At 39.8% G+C, this 18,131-nt stretch overlaps 2 non-coding genes across 2 annotated transcripts; both read right to left on the bottom strand.

The window, feature by feature from the left end:
- Nucleotides 1-1,171: 1,171 nt before the first annotated feature.
- TRNAP-CGG lies at nt 1,172-1,243 on the bottom strand. Its single transcript has one exon. It is a non-coding gene; the product is annotated as a tRNA-Pro (tRNA).
- Nucleotides 1,244-4,193: 2,950 nt separating this feature from the next.
- On the bottom strand, nt 4,194-4,265 carry TRNAP-UGG. Its single transcript has one exon. It is a non-coding gene; the product is annotated as a tRNA-Pro (tRNA).
- Between the last annotated feature and the right edge of the window lie 13,866 nt (nt 4,266-18,131).

Here is an 18,131-nt window from a genome sequence, read left to right as displayed (position 1 = left end):
GCAAAGGAAAGTCCTAACTCAAGGGTTAGGTAAAGGAAAGTCCTAATTCAAGAGTTAGGTAAAGGAAAGTCCAAATGGGTAAAGAAGAACTACACGTTGGCAAAAGAAAGTCTAAGTGGGTTAAGGAGGACCGCACATTAGAAAGGAAAATCCATGTGGGTCAAGATTAGCAAGAGAAAAGTCTTAACTACGATTAGGCAAGATAAAAAAATCTAAGTGGGTCAAGGAGGACCACACTTGGTGATTGGAAGTCCAACTAAAAGTTGGCAAACTTGAAGTGGTCAAAAGGTTGACTGGATACTTGGAAAGGAAGTCTCAATGGGTCATGGTTGACCGAAATATTGGGCAAGGGAACCTTAGATTCAGATTAAGTGAGTTAGGATTAGAGCAATCGATTGTCCTAAGTTCAATCGATCAGTGGATCGATTGAGAGTGTTGTCACGAAGAGGCATGGTGAATCAATTTGGTAATCTATTCAGTTGGAAGACAATATATTGGGTAATCGATTAAGACAAATTTTATGAGAACAAAGAGGTGCTGAATTGATTGGCTAATCGATTCAGCCCTCTTTAATCAATTAGGTAATCGATTGAAGTGGAGTTTTTTTGCGAAGCACAGTAGCTTCCTTGCGAGGAGTTTAATCGATTAGGTAATCTATTGGGAGAAATTCACGAACGCATAGTGGGCTTCGTAATCTAATAGGTGATTGATTAAAGCCTCTTAGTCGATTAGGTAATCAATTGGAAGGAGAAGAAAAAAGTCGTTGTGAGCTTTAAATAGCTGGATGTGCTCGGATTTTATATGACAATTGATTGGGGGTAAGGCCAATCGATTGGGAATCTTAATCCGCGGGATATAAGGTGTTCAAAGGATTTAAATCAACATCTCTTCATTTTCGAGTCTACAAGAGGCATCTACAAGCAATAAGAGATCAAAAAAGTAAGGTTTTCATTTGTATTGTATATTTACATCTTGTTTTCATTGTATTCTTGTATGTGAACTTATTTTCTCTACCATTGTTTTCGAGGAGTGATTTTTTTCATTGCAACAAATCATCAGCTAATCACCTTCCCTCTAGCTCTTAGAGTATCTTAACAAATTAATTAACAAATTGATAAGTTGAAATCTAGAAAATAATTTTATTTCAATAAATAAAAAATAAAATAAAATTGGGGTGTTGCGAGAATCGAACTCACGACCTCTCGCACCCGAAGCGAGAATCATACCACTAGACCAAACACCCTATACATTAAATAAATGGATGCTATAATTTTGATTAGTATTCCATAACTTGAAGAATTAATAGCAACACCAATTGTTAGTAAAATCATTCGATCATTAATGCAATGTTTTCTTTTTAATTCAGGTGTCTAATTTTTCATACCAACTAATTACATAGATGACTGGTCCGATCCGATAAAAGTTTTTCACATGTCACCAGGATAAATTGGGAATCACTCATGGAGATCCATCTCGATGGCCAATATTCTTAGATCCACTTCTCACTAGAGAGAAAAATTTCTAGTAATACGCCACAATTAAGAATCAAACGTATCTTTTAGTTATTGATCCTATCCGGAATCTAAGTCAGATGGAGGCCAACGGAGAAGACGTTGGTGTTAATGGAGAGACGACTTTTACACACCCTGTGTATGCGTGCAAAAAAAGCAAACTCCCACATGGAACCCCTAAGTCTGTAGTAGGAGAACTGGTAGTACATAGACTCTGCACACACTCAGACAAGCACCCGGAGTGTTAGAGACCAGAAACTAGGGAAAAAGTCCCCGGCGCAGGCCCTCCAATGCTCAAGTCATGTCCTTTTCCCATGAAAAAGCAGTGTACGATGAAAAAAAAAATTGTTGAAGATGAATCCGGATGTGTGCATACCTGGGCAAGGAAGAGGACCTACCTTTTTATAACTCTGCATACCTTTTGAATCTGAACGCTGTCAGAGAATATCGGGTATCAGGATCTATCAGGTGAGAGAGGATGTATGACGACCTCCTATTGGTAGAAGGAAGGTTTCACTCTCAAGGAGTGGCAGACCACTGGAATATTCCTTGGTGTATGACAGTTATTTTCTGATAGGAGGTTATGATTCTCTGACATTGTTGTCGCTTAATGCTTTCTGTCCTGCTCAGGTTCAACTACAAAAAGCTCGGCATGACTGCTCAGCTGTGCCCAAGACTGAGCCTTGCTGAAGAGGATAAGATGTGATGAACCGACTGGGTTTTATCTGAGACTGTGGCGAGGGACCTATCTTTCATGATGTGACCTTTGAAGAGACAGTCTGGAGTTGTCTTATTAAAAGTACCAAGGTTATCTATAATGTCCTGTTTACCTAGGAGGATGGATATAAAAAGTGAGGGAAAAATTTCTGCAGGATAAGTTTCTACAGTTTACTTCACGAGGAAAGATAGATTCCATTTCTTTTCCTCTGTTTACTCACTATCAAACAAATAAACGGATGGATTCGTAGATCTATCCATGGATCATTTTTTGAGCTGTTTTTCATCCACCCAAATTGGGTGGAATGCCTTTCCTTTCTCTTCCTCTGCTGCATCTCCACCATTCCCACCAGCCACGAACCAAGCGAGGCAGCCACAAAGGCGTCTCCTCCACCCCATTGCTGCGTCGTTGGCCTACAGCCTACAACTCTTCTTCTTCTTCATCGTCGTCCTCCCCGCCTTCCCCCTCTGCAACCTTGTCGCCACCCAAGAAGTGACAACGCCTTGATTGCATCTTCGCCGGCACCATCACAACCCTCCGTAGCTCCATCTCCCTCAACCTAGACTCCATATGTGACCCCTCACCTTCGTGCTTCGATGCCGCAGCTATGTGCAAGCAGAATTCGACATGAAAAATATTCTTTTGCATGTGCGATTGGTGGGCGACCACCCAACGATCAACCTTCAAGAGATTCACAACGACAACAACGATAGCAATGGAGTGGTTTTCAAGAACAATGACATCAAGCTCTCCTTTGGGCGTTCGTGGAAAATGGAACTCTCGAAAACATTATATGCTGTCGAGAAATTGATTGATAGCAATGGACCATCTATGAAAGGTTGTGGCTCTGCATCTCGATGGCTCAAGGACTTGTCTATCTGCACTCTTGGCGGCTCAAGGACTTGTCTATCTACATTCCGACTATGACTTCTCAATCATCCACTATGATCTCAAGCCATCAAACATTCTCCTCAATAAGGACTTGAAGGCATGTGAGAGATTTTGGTACTGTACGCATGTTGTGTGTTCATTTGCAGTTGCATGATGGAAACAAGCAAGTAGACCTCCTCTTCCTTAACATTCCAAGGCATCATTGGCTACATGGCACCAAGTGATTATCTTTTTAGATTAACTACATCGCGAGTCCATTTTGCGTGACCAGAAGGAGGGCGATGGAAGAAGGCGACAACTGTCGGTGGAAAAAAAAAGAGAGCTCGTAGTTGTGCTTGAGGTGGCACTATCAGCCTCCTCTTTGTCGCCATCGACACTGCACAAATGCCATACTCAACAGCACTATGTGGCCCCTCGCGAAGGGGCCTGCGACGCTCGTCCCTTTTCCCTCTAATATTCCTTGGTTCTTTTCCCCAAGGATTCTTTTATCTTCCCTCTTCTTTCATTTCTTTTCTTTACCTTCTGTGTGAAAGGATCATTTTCCTTAAAAAATCCTTTCCTTTCTCAATTTTGCCCCAGATGTAAATAGGGCATAAAGCCCGAACTGGGGGAATCCTATCAATCGGGGGCAGATCAAGAACTAGTCTAAGCTTCATCTTATGTTTCGGATATGGGGACCTATCCTGCCTATAACCGACCAGGAATTATGCCGCTGATGACGCGAGGCGGTCTAACTCCCATCTTTCCTTGACTTTTGACTGTCACATTTCCTTGACTTTTGACCTCCTGACCTTATCAGACCTCTCCTTTACGCATCGTATCAATTACGTATTAGATCTCTTCGTTACGTATTAGAGCATGTAACTTTGACAATAAGCGATCAAAGCGAATCACCTCCGGATTGTTTCCGAGGAATAATTTTTTCCTGTTGGAACAAATTATCATCAACAAAGCGAATGGAGCTAATCACCTCCCCTCTAGCTCTCGGATTGTCTAACAAATTAATTAACAAATTGATAAGTTGAAATCTATAAAATAATTTTATTTCAATAAATAAAAAATAAAATAAAATTGGGGTGTTGCGAGAATCGAACTCACGACCTCTCGCACCCAAAGCGAGAATCATACCACTAGACCAAACACCCTATACATTAAATAAGTGGATGCTATAATTTAGATTAGTATTCCATAATTTGAAGAATTAATAGCAACACCAATTGTTATTAAAATCATTAGATCATTGATGCAATGTTTTCTTTTTAATTCAGATGTCTAATCTTCGTACCAACTAATTATATTGATGACCGGTCCAGTCTGATAAAATTTTTTTATAGATCATCAGGATAAATTGAAAAACATTCATGGAGGTCCATCTAAATGACTAGTATTTTTAGATCCACTTTTTGCTAGAGGAAAAAATTTCCAGTAATAAGCCGCAATTAAGAATCGAACGTATCCCTTCGTTACGTATTAAATTCCTTCGTTATGTATTAGAGACTGCAACTTTGACAACAAGACAAATGTTATCAGCATTTATCCCTAACAATGATAGTAATTTAACTATCAAAACAATGCAAAATGAAGTCATTAAGTCCTAATATATCATATGAGTTTATCCATTAGTAGATCTCGCTTCTCTATGAGATGATTAGTTATACCTCTGCGAGACTGAGTTTGTCCTAAAGTCAAGCACTTGAGAATGGTCGACTCCATCCATGGAGAGTGTGCATTGTAGTTGACATTTCTTTTTTAACTATGATACTTCATTTGTTGTATTGGCTCTCCAAATTTATGAATAAGAGGTTTAAATCAAGACGGATCGTGAAAATTAGAGCTGGGAGGGACTTTACTGGGTTGGACTTTAGTGCTTTGTTTATTTGTAGGTGCGGATAAAAATAAAGGAAAGGAATAAATATATTCTTCGGGAAGGGGAAAGGATATATTCACAGTGAGGTCGCGCCTCACCTCGAGAGTTCGCCTTGAGATCGCAACCTCACACCTCATCCACGACCCTCGCAACCTCACGCCTCGCCCCACGGCCTCGCAGCCGGTTGTCGAGTAACCAGGAAGCAGCTAAGCGAGGACTGATGGAAGTCAGTTCCGTCCCATTTTGGATGGACAAGCTCAGACCTCACTGTTGGTGGTTTGATAATATGTATAATATACCATACAAATTACAAATAATATAATTTATTATAATTATAAATAAAATAATTAATAAATAAAATAAATAATTAATAAATAAATTCTTAATTTAAGTTAAGTTATTAATAATTAATATCTATTGGTACTTTTCTATTACATAATATCTATTACATATTAATTTTTTATTACTATATATATATATATATATATATATATATATATATACAAATTTGATATGCTAGGCGACGCATTGTGCGTGAGCATGAGCGACGCGCAGACGTGGCGTTGCCAGCTCGATTTCTCTACAAATAAAATATTCCTTTTATTCTCTCTCCCCTTCGGGTTTCTATTCAAAACTTCAGTAGTGGAAATTACCCAAATTAAAATCTCCCTCCTCTCTCTCTCCCTCTCTCTCCCATTCACAACCTCCGTCGTCCGTCGTCCGACCGACCTCGTGGGTAAAAATCGGGAAAGTTTAATATTAAAATTTTCCTCGCCGCTCTCTCTCTCCCTCGCTCACTCCCTCCAACGTCCTCCGTCATCCCTCGTCCCTTGCGCTCCCGGCGGGAAGTTTCTCCGGCGTCTTCAATCGTACAGCTAGCTGTTGTGTTAATTCACACCGTTATTGCCTACAAAAATTGGTAAAGGCGCTAGCTGAAATAATTGTCTAAAGATGCACCGCGCCTTTGCTTCGCTTCTAAACGTTGCATCAACTACTTCGCAGGAAACCGCCCTTGTAGCATCTGACTTGGATTGGTCATCGAAGAAGGTCCGAAGGATTTATGCAACAACCGCCTGCAGCCACTTGGACTTTCCTTTGCTGCTACATGGTGTAGCAGCTACATGGAGAGGTAGATGCTACAACGTGTAGCAGTTAACTCTCTGTGTAGCTGCGACACCTTGTAGCAGCTAACTTGGTAAGTCGTGTTTCTAGCAGCCCTATTTTCTAGTAGAGATTAACCCAGTAGCTATAGTTTTCATATTGTATATATCAACTTGATTAAAAATTATTTTCCCAGTCTTACAGTGTCAAGCTTTGCTTTGCTGCTACAGATTGATTGTAGCTGTATATATATTTGCTTTAAAATTATTTATGCTGTTGCTGCGCCCTTGGTTTGTTTTGCTTGTACACGTTGAAACAGCTACCTCGACTAATAACTTGTTACACCTGTTTGTAGTTGTATATCATCTTGTTTAAAAAAATGATAAAAAGTTATTTACGATGCTGCAGAGCCTTTGCTTTGGTTTGCTGCCACGCGTTGTAGCAGCTAATTAGACTAATAACTGCTACACATTGTAGCAGTTACCTCTACATGTAGCTGCCACAACTTGTTGTAGCTAAATCGGTAAGTCCTTTTTTTAGTAGCCGTATTTTTGTAAAAAGATTAACCCTAAAAATATTTAATTGTCGTCTCCCTATTTAAACTTGCTAAAAAAATGATTATAAATTATTTCCACTATTGCAGCGCCTTTGCTTTGGTTTGTTGTAAGTCCCTAAATATAATGATAGTCTCATAAGATTTATGCAGAGAGTATCATATTTAAACAATTTTTATTGTATTACAGGTCTGGATGTGTGAACATGTTAGAATAATGGATCCTTACAAACAACATGCCCTTCCAAGAATATACAAATGGAAGTGGTCAGGCTCCCGCGTTGAGACAATAAAGTCTAGGATTTAAGTGTCATTCCTTTTGACACTGGTAGCAACGCATTCTTCTTCTATTTCTTGGATTATTTTTATTCTGCATTTCTTTAAATTTATTAGATCTAAAAAACTTTTTAAAATTTCTTACCATGTATGCTTCCTGATCCTCTTCTGAATTTGACTCTGGTTCATCCTTCTTAGTTGTGTTTAGTGCGATCATCTGGCTTGACTCCTTTGTTGTCCCTGCACACCTGGTTTCATGTAATTCAAGAGTAGAGAACAATTCTTCTAAAGTACTTACCTCCAGGTCTTTTGAAATATAGTAGGCGTCGACGATTGATATCCATTCTGGAGTTCTGGGAAACACATTGAGTGTGTAGCGTATGGTGTCCCGGTTGTTACCATTTCACCGAGATTCTTGAGACCAGTAATCAATTCCTTTACCTTCGCATGTAGATCAGCTACCTTCTCACCTTTTTCCAGACGGATGTTTGTTAGTCTGTTCCGAAGGATATCTCTTCTTGCTAGCTTGGCTTCGGATGTTCCTTCGTGGAGTTCTAGGAACTTCTCCCAGAGTTCTTTGGTCGACGAGTAGCTTCCGATGCGGTTGACTTCTTGAGGAGTCAACACGCTGAGCAGGTGATATTTCGCACGGTTGTTCGCTACGGAATCACTCTGCTCCTTCTTTGTTCACTGGCTCTCTTCTTTTTCTTCTCCATTCTGATTCGTAAGAGCTACAAAGGCATACTTTATAATTAACCGAATTTCGAAATCAGTTTTCAGGAATACCTCCATACGACGCTTCCAGTGTGCGAAGTCCCCCTCGAATTTTGGTGGAACAATGCTTGGTCCGGCCATCTCGTTGCTTCGATCTGCAGTTAGTCCTCTTGAAGCGCCTTGCTCTGATACCACTTGTTGGTCCCTCTAGAGGCCGACAAGAGGGGAGGCGTGAATTGCCCTACAAAAATAAATTACACCTTTCTCAGATTTTCAACTTAATAATAAAACTTGTAACTTTAAATAAAAGAGACTAATTAACAGAAATTAGACACAGAGGGTTTACTTGGTTTGCAATCAGAGGATTGCTAATCCAAGGAAAAGACGGCGCACTATCTGATGATCTCCTCTTGGCGGAGTAGCCTCTTACAGCATTGACAGCACAAAAGAATAGTTAAGCACAGAGAAAATGGATTACAAGTTGATTGAAAAGACTGTGCAGATCAGTGCTATATTTATAGCACTGTTCGGGGCGCCCTGAAGGGTCCGGGCGCCCTAGGGGGGATAAAATTTTATCCCCAAACGTTCAGATCGAGTCAAAACTCAATCTGGTCAAAATCTTTGGTCCAGGCGCCCCGGTACGTTTCGGGCACCTCGGTCAGCACCGGGTGCCTGGACCTAAAAGTCAACTCTAGTTGACTTTTTCCGTCTGGTAGCTCTGCTTTGGTTCAGCTCGTCTCGATCCGGGTCTTCAACTCCGGCTCCGCTAGCTTGGGTGATCTTGGCCATCCAGAATAGGGCTCACCCAAACTCAAGTTCCGGCCTTCTCCTCGAGCAGCCTTCCTTCCCGATTTCTCGTCCCTCGAACGTCGCGTACGTTCTTCTCATCCACCGGTCTACTCTTCCGTGGTCACCTCGTCCCTCGGACGCACCGAGCCCGTCAGCTCTCTCCCCGTGCCATCCTTCTCGTTAGCCGCGTCTTCCGCTGGCTTCCTGTGTTCGTAAGCTCCTGCACACTTAGATATAAGGGTAAGACAAAACAGGACCTAACTTAACTTGTTTGATCACATCAAAACACCTTGGGGTTCCAACAATTATGATGAGTTTGAGCAGCGTAATCTCATATTATCCCACATAGACATCACCGCTGAGGGGATCCTAGCTTGGAAAGGTAGACCATAGCCAGTCGTTGCTCCGAGAGGGCCCGAGGCAGACGACGAGTTTATTGTCTTCTTTACTCCAACTGAATGAGAGGACTAGTTAGAGTTCACAGCCGAGGATATTCATGGACAACCCTCCACTTCGGTAGGGCCATCGACCTCGATATGACCATCCACTTCCTTATCGATCGAGGACCGACTTACGCGTCTCGAGGTTCAGTCCGCACAGTTACGACGGCTTATCCTGGACGAACTTCGCTTACTTCCTGCAGAGATAGCCTCCAGCTTTTCCTCTCTTCGTCAGGGACAGCTTGCACCCGAGCAACCCCCACCACCACACTACAAGAAATTTTGGATTTAACCACACCTAATAGACAATATTTTTTCAAGAAATTGTTGTCTTTTTTCCATTTAACAACAGTTTTATTGAAAACTGTTATTGTTCACCATAATATTTTTAAAATAACAACAGTTTTTCAAAAAACTGTTGTCTAATGTGTGTCAAAGACAACAGTTTTAAAAAACTATTGTCTTTTAGTATTGCTTATGTGATAATATACAACAGTTTTATTAAACTGTTGTCTAGTGAATGTTGTTGAATCCTAAAAACACAACAATTTTTTTAACTTCATGAAAAAAAAAACCTAAAACTCAATTCTCTGTGACTCTTCAACGAACAAAAACCTATCTCCGACTCCTCCTTCGCGACTCCTCCGCGAAAGACGCTCCTCGTCGCTCTCGCTGCTTTGCCTTTAAAGTGTTAGCGCATCGACTTTTCGGCGCTTCCTTGGGAGGTAGCATTTTTTGAAAATTTTTAGAAATTTATTAGAATATAAATGGAGTCGGTATGACACATTTAATAGGGTAAATCGATTAAACTTAGAGAAAGCCTATTTCGAGTACCAATAAAGTGGGAGTTTATTTATTTAATAACCTACATATATAAATCTAAACAATCTCATTTTTTTCCCCATTCCTCCTCTTCTCCTGCCGATCTCACCGTCACCGCGATCTCCTCTTCATTGCTGACCTCCGACGCAGCCGGCGCTGCCCTCACATTCCCGAAGACACAGCCATCGCTAGCCGTCGAGGGTGCTGCCGGTTACTCCCAATCACCGCCGCCGTTTCCCCTCTCCCCATGCCCTAGTTTCCTATTGCAGTCGCACCGCCACCCTTTCCCCTCTCCCGTGCCCTAGTTTCCCCTCTCTCGATCTTGTCGACGTCGAGCTCCTCTGTGAGATATTGGGAAATTAATTAAATAGGGTTATTAAATTATTAGCCTTATAGAATTTTTTCAGAACTTTTAGAAATTTTTTGGGAATTTTTCGGAGCTCATGCGACGTGTTTTGAGGGGACGAAATTACGGGTACGGATAAGGCCTGTTTGAGATACCCGTTTAAATGAGGAAATGCTTAATTATTTATATTCCTTTTCTTATTATTTCTCCCTAACGCCGATCCCGACCCGAGTTCCTCACCTCTCCCGAACCTTTTCCTTTTTTCCCTTCTTTCTCTGCTCTTTCTCGTGGACAACACTAAGGCGACGGGCAATAGAGTCCTACCTCCGATGATCGTCGACGTCGACTGGTAGCATGTCGCCGGAGCTTGCTAGAGAACGAAGCCCGGATCATCCTGATCTCTTCTTCTTCTCAACTCTTTCCACCCGAGCCCTAGGTTTTTCCGTCGCTGAGTCCTCCCTCTCCTCTCTCACGCGACGCCGACACTGCCGAGCTCTCCCTTCCTTCGCAAAGCCGTCATCGCCTTCGCTTGAGGACAGATCGACAACGCCGTTGATCGAGGGAGTGCGTAGGTTCCCTGTGCACCGATTTCCCCTGGATCGTCGCTGACGTCTGAGGTATAGTCGTGCCCTAATTTTTGTTCTGGTGCCGTGGTATCAAGCTAGAGCCATCCGATCACCGGCGTGAGGTTGCCTTAGGGCTTCGAAGGTAAGCAACCAACCCTAATTCTTGTTCTAGTGCCCTAAGAGCTCTCACCTCCCTACACCAGCCAGTGGGGACGCCACCTAAGACCGAGCAATCAAAGTCAACCCCTGGCCACCGTGCCACTGCTAGGGACCTTTAGACATCATTGCATTGTCAAAGAAGAAGAGTTAGGTAATGAATTTCCTTACTCTTATACTATTAACCTATTCTCTCATATTTGGAGATGTAATCTATGTGTGATTGATTATGTTAATTAGAGTCAGATGGTAAGGATATGTTGATTAACTTTCAAGTATTGAATAGGTTGGGTGGAGCTAATTAGAGTTTTCTAATTAGATTAAGATTAGGTTTTGTTAGGTCTCTAAATCATTTTATGTATTTTTTAACTTACTTTTGGACAGCGAGTTAGTTCTTTTGATGGAATTATATATCTATGATGCTTAATTTGGGATTGTAGCCTACTTTTTGACCAAAGAAGTCTAGATCAATGATAGATTGTTCACCTTACAGGTTAGGAATACTTTACAATTGCGCACTTCTTGTTATTTTTCTTTCTCCATCCTTTTTATGATTTTCTTCCTATTGATTGTGAGGTTCATGTTCTCTGTGAGATTATTTTTAATGGTGCAGTTTTTTTTTCAAAAAAATATTCTACTGATGACATGACCATATATATGTGTGAAAGGTAAGTATTTGTTTGGTTTAGCGGCGAAAATATTACACCACTAATGAACATTTTTCTTGTTGTGTTGTTTCGTTATTCATTGAATTTTACCTCTGCATGCATGATATTATCTCGTTCTTTGAATGTCTAAACATAAAGATGAAATTTTTCGGCTATTTTTTAGTTCACGAACAGAAGCTCATTATTGTTGAAATTCCCCTTTCTACTGTCATCATTTTTAAAGTCATAATTCCCAGACCTTTGGATTGCCTAACTATGCTACTGTGGTTTATGAAATAGACAACTCTTATTCGGAAGCTTACACTCAAATTGACAACAAGTTAAAGTATGTACTTGTATGTTTTTCACTACCAATCTCATTGCTTGTGTTTGCATATCACTTGACAATCTTTAACACGTGTCTCTATTCATCTAGTTCTAAGGATAAATAATTAGTTTTTTTGTGTTCTTGTACCATATAAGTGTTTTGTGTTTTTTCTTTCCCATTTACATTGAGTTTTTGAAAATCAAACTTGGCTTGTAGTGATAGTATCAAAAATTATATCAGTATACTTTATCTAAGTGATTGTTTGAACAGTTTTATAGCATGCATCTTGATAATTAATATAATTTTGAAGATCACTATCAAGGAAGAATGTTCAAAGGAAAGTAAAGGCTAAGAGAAGAAACCATATACTCCTTTCCCTCCTCAGCTACCAAGCAAGGTGAAGTTATTGTTATAATCTTTGAACATTAAATCTCATATTAGACCTTCACACTTATAGATCATTAGTCCTTTTATTTTCCTTTACTAGTTTGAGAAAAGAGAATTTACTTTTTGTTGTATTGCAATATCTGCAGTGTTGCCTCTTCATCGACATCTAAGTAGAAAAACTCATTAATTTCCTCCATTCATTTCCTTCCTCATTTTCTTAATTAAAAATGTTTATAGTCTACCTTTGATGTAATCACCCACGCATATTCTATGCTTGCAGTTAATGTATTTGTTCTTTGGTCTTATTTCTAAAGTCCATTTCTTCCTCTAAGGAACATCATGTGTTGACAAGTAATGACCCTGTTAATATTTCAGTTTCTGTACATGGGGTGATCTAGAAAAGCTTACACTTATTACTTCTCTAAATCTAGAATTAAATCGTAAGTTAGATTAAATTACAATTACTTTATCATTTCTTAGTTTTTTTTCTAACTTACATTTGCAATATTTGCATCTCGATTCATTCAATTATGTTCACTTTGTATTCAACATGAAGGAAAAAGGTGTTTTGTACATATTTAAGACTCTTTGGTGGTTTTTTTAGTTTCAATCTATTGCTCTTTTTAGCATCTTTATCCTGCTATAATGTTATTCTTTAAGATTATGTTGCATTGATTTCTAAAAGTTGCATGACATCTCTCTACTCTGCCTTCAAAACTAATGATTTATGTTGTTTCAGGTAATTACTGCAGTCATTCCTAGTATTGTTTCAAGAGGTTACCATTTATTTTACATAGATAACGCTTTTTGCACTTCTGTTAGATGACTATATCAAATGGTTTTTATGGTTATGTAACATTTATGCAGTGCAATTAGAATCACGCGTACAGTTTAGTTTCTAATTTGTAATATATATCTTTATTCGAATAGGTGTCCTCAAGAGTATTGGGAAGAATGCCGATAAGCTAAAAAAATGGAGAGACTTTAACAAATTAAGGAGCACTAGGAGTTGCAATCCCTCCTCTTCACCGACATCTAAGTAGAAAATCTCGTGTTATATTATTCTACCTTTGTTTTAATAGTGTTATCATTTTGTTGGTTGATTATGAAATTTTGTTAGTTGCTTATGAAATTTCTTCAGAATGTTATATATATTATTTTTGAATGTTAAAAAATTGTATATTAAATTTTATTTTGAAATTTAGTATTTTGAATGATTTATAATTTTAGAAAATTGTGTATTAATTTTTTTTATTTTTTATCTAAAAAAGACAATGGTTTTTCACTGTTGTCGTAGATAGTTTAAAACTGTTATTGAAGACCCTGTTATTAAAGGTAGATGCTCAAAGACAACGGTGAAAAACTGTTGTTTTTGAAGGAAAAGACAACAGTTTTTCACCGTTGTAAAAATGTTGTCTTTGCCTTTAAAGACAACGGTTAAAAACTGTTGTCTTTGGGCACCCCTTTAATAACACGGCATTTAACAACAGCTCTAAAGGGGCTACGACAATGGTGAAAAATCGTTGTTGTTAGGCTTTTTTCTTGTAGTGCCAGCTGACGATCGTTCTGCCTGACTCTATCCTTCTATGTATTGTATTTGATCCTAAACACCCATGCATTGTATATTGGATCTGGACATCTCCATAGTACGTTGGTTGCTTAGATGTTTGATTAGTTGTACTTTCATCTATGTTAGCACTTCTTTGATCTTCTTTACTCTCAAATTGGGTTTCAAAATTTTAGGAAAAATAATGTCTTCAAAATCCCAATTTTATTAGACTTTCAAAATTTAGACTTAGCCTAGGCACTAACCCTAGAAATCATGTTCCTCTAGTTGCAGTCAAAGCATCTCACAAACACCCTAGGCTTAACTTGCTTGTGTTTGAAAGAACTTAGAACGGTGTGAGATGCATAGGGTACAGCCTAGACTTCAGAATACTTATTTCTGCGCATCACAGTAAGTCTGGGCGTTAAAAACCATCATTACATTAATCAAGTTAAGTCATCTAGACCTAGTCAAATCTAAATCGATCAATTGACTTAACTTGACTAACCAAGTGAAAGTTATTGCCCTCTAGATAATCAACTAGTAGCTAAATGATTAGACATGTGTTGGTGCGGGTAGCACTGACGGTCTAACCTAGGTTTTGATGAATGACAAATGGGTTAAGTTAGTTTTGTTGTTGTTTGACACTTTGATCGAGTGTGCAGGAGAAGTCCAGAAAGGTCGACAGGCTGACCGGATGTCTGGCACGAAGTCCAGTTAGATCGACGGGCTGACCGGATAGCTGGCGAGAAGTCCAAGCGGGTCGACGGGCTGACCGGACGCTTGGCGAGAAGTCCAGCTAGGTTGACGGGATGACCGGATAGCTGGCGAGAAGTCCAGATGGGTCGAAGGGCTGACCGGATGTCTGGCAGGTAAGTAAGGTAAGTCACTGGAGGGGAGTGACTGCTAGGACGCGTTCCCGGGAAGGGAACATTAGGTGTCGATCCGGCTTAGATCCATTTCGGAAATCTAAGTCGAGATCGTGACTAGATTCCGGTCTTGGAAAGACGGAATCTAAGTCATACTTTTTCTGTTAATTCATACTTTATAAATTGTGCTAACAATCTGTGTTGCAGGATATATTTTGCCTCGGACTAACCTTGTTTTGCAGGAGAAGGAATCTCTGGAAAAAGGTGGTCCGGGCGCCCGGAGGCAACTTTTATCCTCTGCGTCACCTCACCACGTGGAGCATCCTGACTGGACTTGCCACGTCGCACCAGGGCGCCCGGAAGGGATCCAAGCGCCCGGAGCAGCATATAAAAGAAGCCCCAGGGGTGGAGCTTCAAACAACAACTGAGAACTCTTCGACTGCTAGACCTGCTGCTCTACGCTCCTACGACGCTAACAAAGCTCCGACAAAGTGCTCCTTCTTCGTTGGTTAATTTCCTTCTCGGTATTACTTTGTTTCATTAGCATTTCCTGTACGCCTTTTGTAATCATATTCGAATTGCTAGTGATTGCCCAACGAAAGTGGTCAAGGACCACGGGCCTTCGAGTAGGAGTCGTCACAGGCTCCGAACGAAGTAAAATCAACTGTGTTCATTTACTTTTCCGCTGCGTACTTTTACACTCGAATTTTCGAATCGATATTCACCCCCCCTCTATCGAACGATCACGGTCCTACAAGTGGTATCAGAGCAGGTACCGCTCTGATTTGGTGCAACCACCAATCAGACAGGGGGTGAAAAATTAATTGTTTTTTTGGTTTTCAGTTTTACGAATTTTTTCCGTTGAAATTAAATCTAAATTGGTGCAACACCAATTTAGATACTTCTATAATCCTTTTTTTTTTCTCCCGCACTACTAATCCAAGACCAAGTCTTGGGATTTTTGTTTTTCTCTTCTTTCTTCTGTGCGCAGGACTAAAATGTCTCAGACAGAAGGATTCAGCACAGTACGACCTACACTCTTCAACGGAGACGATTTTCCGTACTGGAAGAAGCGCATGGAGGTCTACCTCAAAACAGACTTCGACCAGTGGATGAGCGTAACGAGACCCTATAAAATTCCAGCGGACAACTCCGGGAATATACTGGATCCTGAAGACTGGACAGCAGATTTGAAGAAAAAGGCGTCAACAGAAAATAAAGCGATCAACACTCTATAGTGCGGAATAACAAGAGAAGAACTGAACAGAGTCGGTCCACACAAAAACGCTAAAGAGCTGTGGGACAAATTGATTGAGCTGCACGAGGGAACGAGCGACGCCAAGGTAACAAAACGAGACCTGCTTTTGAATAAAATTCTTAATATAAAAATGCAGGAAGGTGAAACGGCGAATCAGCTCCACGCGAGGATAAAGGACATCCTCAACGGGCTTCATGCGATAGGCCACCAAATGGAAAATAGAGACTTAATAAGGTACGCATTAAATGCTTTTCCACGTAATAGTTTGTGGGCATCAATCGTAGATGCCTACAAAATTTCTAAGAATTTTTCTAAGTTAAAATTAGATGAGCTTTTCTGTGAATTAGAATTACATGAACAAACTAATGCTGGAGCCGAGAAAGGTATAGCTTTGTTTGCAGGTTCCTCCAAAGAAAAGAAAAGCAAGCCTGAGTTTGAAGAAGATTCTGACCAAGACTCCGAAGACGAAGAACACCTGGTGAACTTGGTAAGAAAAATGTTCACCAGGAGAAAAAGGAGCTTCAGCAAAAAGGACCTTCAAAAGATCAGTTCTCCCTCAGATCAAAGGAACGTGACTTGCTTCGGCTGCAATAAAAAGGGACACTACAAGAACGAATGCCCAAAACTGAAGTTCGACAAACCGAAGTCAAACAAAAAGAAGGCACTCAAAGCAACGTAGGACGACTCCTCGGACGAATCGGAGGAAGAAGAGCAGAAACATCAGAGCCACCTCGCACTGATGGCCCACGGAAGACGAGTCGGAAGATGAAGACGGGTCTGAACCCGAAACAAGCCACGAGTCCGTACTCGTTTCCGAAGGCCCGACTGAGGTATATTTGAATTTAAACAAAAAATTTTTTAGAATTATTTCCTGTTTAAATAGTAAATTAATTAAAATAGAAAATGAAAACAAATCACTTCTTGAGGAAAATCAAAACCTCAAGGAACAAATTAAAAATTCAAATCCAACTCAAGATCTAACACTTGAGGAGGAGAATTTATCATTAAAAAATGAGATTAACAATTTAAAAGAAATGTTAGAAAAATTCACAACAAGATCAAAAAATCTAGACTTAATCCTAAATAATCAAAAAGCATGCTATAATAAAACCGGACTAGGATATAAGTCGAATTCAAATAAAACCTTCAAATCATTAATAACCCAATACAAATCAACTAATCTAGCTTGGGTTCCGAAAGCGTGCTTAACCACGCAAATAGGACTTAATCAATATTATATACCTAAAGAAAAAATACATTATATAAAATCGAATAAACCAAACCAAAATCCAAAATACGAACCTAAATCAAATTCAAAATCTAAACACTTTAAAAATCAACAAAATTATCACCAAGTTAACCATAACTATAAAAGGAATCGACACAAACCTAAAACCAAAATTTAAATTAATGGCCAATAATTCAGGGGGAGGCTCCAGAATAGCTGGCACCTCCAAAACTAACTTACCCGACAGGGTAACCTAAAACAAATTAACCCGGCAGGGTAATTAGGATTAGAGACCAAGTTTAACTTGAATCATGGTACTGGTGAAGTTTTTGGATGATAGTACGTTAGGGAAACTTGGGCATCGCATGTCTAGAAAGATATTGTCACGCCCCAGGTAGTCCCTGTCCGAAGAAATTTCGGCAGCATCTCCCCTGTACGGCAGACAATTATGAATCTCAGTATACATATATCTATACCTCGGCCACACTCGGCCGGAACAATACACACAAATAGTAAACAATCCACGCAGTTATATTTAACGAAAAGATGATATAGAAATCAACGAAGATATATGTACACATCCTACTCCACTACAACGAAGAAATGAAATCCACGAGTAATGAAATATTCGCAGCGGAAAACAAAGTAGCAAACCCGAATGTTCGATATAAAGTCCACAATACAAACCCACATCACAAGTATACGAATAAAAGTGAATACAGAGAACGATATCTAGAAATCTTCGCGACAAAGGGCCTAGCGACTGGAATCTCTCCTGACGGCCTCAACCTGAAAAATAGTAACAACGGGGTGAGTTCAAAGAACTCAGCAGGTAAACCAATAGACATGTACAGCAATATATATCCACCAGTAATAGCCTAAGGTACAATCTCCTAAACCATGGGATCAAGAGTACAGTTCTCTAACCATACAACCTACGGTATAGTCTCCTAACAGAATAACAGATATGCATAGCCGAAATAAACTGTAGTAACCAGCAATAAACATAAGGTACAGTCTATAGCAAGAATAATAAGAAAATGCATAACTGAAATAAACTGTACTCACCTGCGAGGCTTGTGCAACTGACTGTAAACATACACAGATAAAGATAGTCA

Source organism: Zingiber officinale, chromosome 10B, assembly GCF_018446385.1.
Source record: "Zingiber officinale cultivar Zhangliang chromosome 10B, Zo_v1.1, whole genome shotgun sequence".
Lineage (NCBI taxonomy): Eukaryota > Viridiplantae > Streptophyta > Magnoliopsida > Zingiberales > Zingiberaceae > Zingiber > Zingiber officinale.
The sequence above is the reverse complement of the archived record's forward strand: the minus strand, read 5'-3'. Positions and strand labels throughout refer to the sequence as shown.